Here is a 5,024-nt window from a genome sequence, read left to right on the forward strand (position 1 = left end):
AGGATTTCATCCCTGGTCTTTCTGATTCCAAATACAGCACTGTATAAATATATAATCATCCAAGACATGAAAGGTATGTCATATTATTTAAAACACTTGAATTGTTAACCTTTGAGAAAAGAATCATGTTTTATTTTGTTAAATATATCAACATAGAAGCTGTTCTATACTATTTTCCTTATGGAGCTCTAGAGGGAAGAAAACAACACATAGAAGTAAAATGATTAGAAGTAACTCAGTGACAAATTCTATTTATTATTGAGAAGGATTTTCTAATAACTTGAATTATTGAATAATGAAATTGCTGTATTGTAGGTAGTGATTCATCTGTCAATGGATAAGGTCAGTCAGAATGTGGACGTATATTCACATGCACATGTGTGTATAATATGTGTGTGTTAAAAGGAAATTAATGAATAAGAGGATGCAGAAAGTAAAAAGTTCATTCTACTTCCCTGAGTTTCTGCACAGCTTTATGATTTTATGAAATTAAAAAAAAAGTGGGTTGCCTAGATACTATGGTGAGTTCCAGTGGACAAAATATTTAGAAGATAAAGAATCATATGAATGTGAGAAGAGCCAAGGGATATTATACATCCATTCCATAAATGTCAAACAGACAAAAATATAATTTTCTCTCTGTATGGTCCACTAAAGTGTTTCTGTGAAACATTATACAAGTCCATTAACCTCAGTTCATCTATTAAAATTCTTTGTCTACAGACCACAGGTACAATGTTTTATGGTTACTACAGTAGGCTCATACAGAAGAGTGGCACTTATTCGGACCTACTACCTAAGCAGAAAAAACATAGAACTGACATTTTCTATGATGCATAGAAAAATCACATGACTTTATCAAAATCATTAAAAATTTATCAAAAATACTTAATATTTTGTTGAATTAATTATTTGATAACATATGGGCAAAGGAGAAAATCTCCTTTCTTCCATAAGTTTGAGGGAAGAGACTGCCTTTGACTTCTTTTTCTATCCTTGGTACTTAGTACAGTGCCTGGGAAAGAGCAGGCATTTAATAAATATTTGTTGACCAATTACATTTAGCAGTGAGTTTTTTTTTTGTTTAGTTTTTCCTGAATTCTGTTACTTCACATTTTTTGCATAGAAAAACTTGAAAGCATAAATTATTTTTTGTTTAGGGTGAGAAAAACAAAATGAAACTTCCATATAGTTATACTCTGATGCCTCAAAATGCAATGAAGATGAGCCTGGGTTCTTGAAGGACCTACCAGGAAAGTCAAATCTGTAGCAATTTGTAATAAGATATAAAAGCTCTGATTACAATATCAGGGAAAGATCATATGTAAACTAAGAGCACTTAGTCAAAAGAAGGTTGGACATGAGTTTAAAAATTCTTATGACTTCGAAAACTGTGATGATAACCTACTACAGTGCATACTTACACTGAGTGGCATGATGTTGATCTATATTGATTAAGGAAATATGTCCACACCAATAAACTCAGAGATCCTTGAAATATTAGAGGAAGATTTCAAAAGTATTGACCACAAAATGCCTTGGATATATTTGAATGTGGGAAGTAGAAGGATTTTTTGTCTACATACAGAGCATAACCTATATATGACTTGGCTCATAAGGGCTAATGAACTGTTTGAGGGATTAAGTAGTTGCTGAAGGTTACTCAGTTAATAAGTTTCAGAGATAAGAGTTGGATGAAGGTCTTCTTGACTCACCAAAAAGAAATTTATTCACTATCATAAATTCTTAGAAACTTAACTATCAAGCTGGACAGGAGTTTGCATATTTTTTAATTCAACTGTCTCAGGAAATTGAGGTTCAGTGATTTGTTCAATTACCCTGGAAGAGCCAGAACTAAAGCAGAGATCCTTTGACTACAAATCCAATTTCCCCTCATTATTTCTGTGTATACATAGCAAAAATAATAATAATGTACTTTTTGAATTGAATTACATTCATTTAAATTTAAAATTTCAATGATTCAATTTGATTCTAGTCTACTCAATTCAGAAAAAAAAAAAAAATCATTGTCCCTGCCATGTGTAGAACACTATGACAGCTAGGGCCTCTGGTCCTCCACTCATGAAATTTGCTTTTAAATTGGACTTTGTGACACATACACAGATAGGAATTGCTTCCTCCTTTGAAAAAGTATTTAATAAATTGAAAAGCCTTTTAGAGTCTTGGTCTGTAGTACCAATGTAATATTCACAGCACTTACAGTGGCTATGAATATGCTGGCAAAATTCTGAATCACGAAACATAACAGACTCTTCACATGGAAGACAGAACATTTATTAAACACCAGAAAGTCAAACCCTAACACCAGAAAACCAAATCTATCATAGCAACAAAGAAATCTAAACACAATAACAATGCAGGGGGCACCACCATCCCCAAACCTCTCTCCTGCTAGGTCCTTCCCACAAATGAACACTCACAACTCACTGCTTGCTCCGTCTCTCTGCTTCAACTGTAACAGTTGTGTCCAACTTTCTCTCAGCTCTGGTCCACCATTCCTGTTCCTACCATTCAGCAAGCTCCTCCCACCACAGACTCATGTGACTCAGGCTTCCATGTGATGCAAACAGGTCACATGGGCCTATTAATGGATAGGAAAGATCTTTCCATTATGTAAAAGTACATTAACAATACATGGCCATTGGACAAAACGCACATAAACCACAGGGGAAGCATTTTTGTGATTGTTTGAGAAGATCATATCACATCTGCTGGGCCATATATATAGACAACAAACCAGTTTGGAGTTGGACATTTAGGTGATAGAACAATCTAATGGTAGAAATTTTACAGTCCAGAAGATTCCGTTTGGAACCAGGGCAATGAAAATGAATCTTTCTTGGAGAGATATGTGAAAGGGGAAGAGAAGAATTTTTTTCTCTCTATCTTCCTCCTTTCTCACTGACCACAATATCTGAATGAATAGACCAGTATTAGACAGTGCATCTAGACTGGACTGAAGGAACAGGACCAAAAGAAAGTCACACATGAAACTAGAAGTTGGGGGATAATTATCTGAGGAAAGGTAGCTTAAGGAAGAGATATGTACCAGCTATTTATTTTTTAAAGGCAGCTCATTGGAGCTCTTTAGAAAGCTACTAACCTAAGGAGAAGTTCACAAGAAAGGAAAGGACATCCAGTAACCAAGATTTCTGAGTCATGGCTTTGCTACATGTCTTCTCTGCATATATACCTAACTATTTTTGTACATTTGGGAAGTTTTTTTGGTGGGGATTTTTGTTGTTTTTTGTTTGTTAGATTTGTTTTGTTTGTCCACTCTATCCCACAGACCCTATATGAATTCGTGGCAGAATGTTCCCAAGTCTTTTTTCATAATAATATTTTTGGGTTACTACTCTCGTTTAACAACTTAGTAAACACATTTGCTGAAAGCTAATTAAACGTGGCTGATTGTTAATAAAAAGTACAACAGTGGGATTTTATGACTTATAATACCAGAAATCCAACCTCTCAGACTGGTCCCCTAGAACACTTAGAATAGTAGGTCAGTTGCCCTCCAGGGATTTGACCTAAAAATTCAAGTGGCAGTTGCAGAAGTCCTATGAAAAAATGTTTTACACAATTAGCACTATTAGAAAATAATGATGTAATGACAACTGCATTACACAGTTGAAAAATTAAAATTATGTGTGAAGGACATGGGGGAATAGGTTGCTAACAACTGCAAAGATTGGGGAAAGCTTGGGGCAGTAGATGCCAGTTGAGTTAACTTTTTAAAGATGGCTGGTAATGAAACAGAAGAGGAGGGAGGAAAGGAAATGATGAGGAAGAGTGATCAGGATGAGCATTAGTGTACCAATAGAACTGAACAGAGCATAGCTATATTTAAATAGTTACCCAAGTTATATGAATGATAGAATAAATGGTATATAATAAGGCTAAGAAGGTGGGGTTGTGTCAGGCAACAGAGGTTGAAATTTAACTGGTAGGCAATAGGGAGATATTAAAGGATTTTTAAGCAAAGAAATAGGATGACAGATCTAAACATGAGGAAAATGGGTCTACTAACATCGTTAAGGATAAATTGTAAGGAGATATAAAGGGAATATGGAATACTTGTTGAAAGTTTTCTGCAGTAATCTTGGTAAGTAAGAATACAAGTCTAGAGTTTTAGCAGTGGGATAGGAAATTAGAGAGATTTCAGAAACTGAAAAAACAAAACTTGGGAAGAGGAATCAAGGTGGCAGCATCAAGGCAGGGACTCACCTAAGCTCTCCCCTAAACCCCTCCAAATAACTTTAATTAATGAGTCTGAAACAATTCTTGAGTTGCAGAATGAAGAAAAAAAATGGAGTGAAACAATTTTCCAGCCTAAGACATCTTATAAGGTTGGCAAGAAAGGTCTGTTGCATCTGGGTGAGAGGAGAGTACAGTCCAACATAGACAAATACTATGGCAGACTAGGTCCCAGCAAAGCAGAAGCAGACCTGAATCAGTGACAGCAGTAGTGGTTTCTAGAGGTCTGAGTGCAAAGATGCCAAAGAAAACTTAGAAGATCAGCAGGTAAATTCTGTCACACCTGGGTGCGAGCTGAGTACAGTCTTGCAACATCTGCACTAGCACAGACAAAGTCCCATAAAGGATGAGTAGGTCTTGGAAACCACTGAATTAGCAGTGGCAGTGGCTGCTTCCAGAGCTGTCAGACCACAGATGGTAATGGGGTGGAACAACTGAACAGAAGGAGATTACAGAGCTCTCTTTGATAGAACTGGGGCCAGGACACTATTGCTTTGCCCCTACTCTGATCTAGGTCACAGTCCCAGGTGGTAATCCCTGGTCAAGGAAGAATACTAGCATACTCAAGCTTGTGGGCATAGTGCCTCAGGGAAATGAATCATTGGCAGCTATGGCAGTTCTCAGACTTCTCAAACCACAAATGCCTAAAATGTCAGTAAGAAAACTCTGGGTGACATGGGTGAAAGAGGAGCAAATGATCTGACCAGGTCTGCCTCCATGCCCAGGGCAGCAGAGATGTCAGGGCA

The sequence above is a fragment of the Notamacropus eugenii genome, chromosome 5 (assembly GCF_028372415.1).
Source record: "Notamacropus eugenii isolate mMacEug1 chromosome 5, mMacEug1.pri_v2, whole genome shotgun sequence".
Taxonomy (NCBI): Eukaryota; Metazoa; Chordata; class Mammalia; order Diprotodontia; family Macropodidae; genus Notamacropus; species Notamacropus eugenii.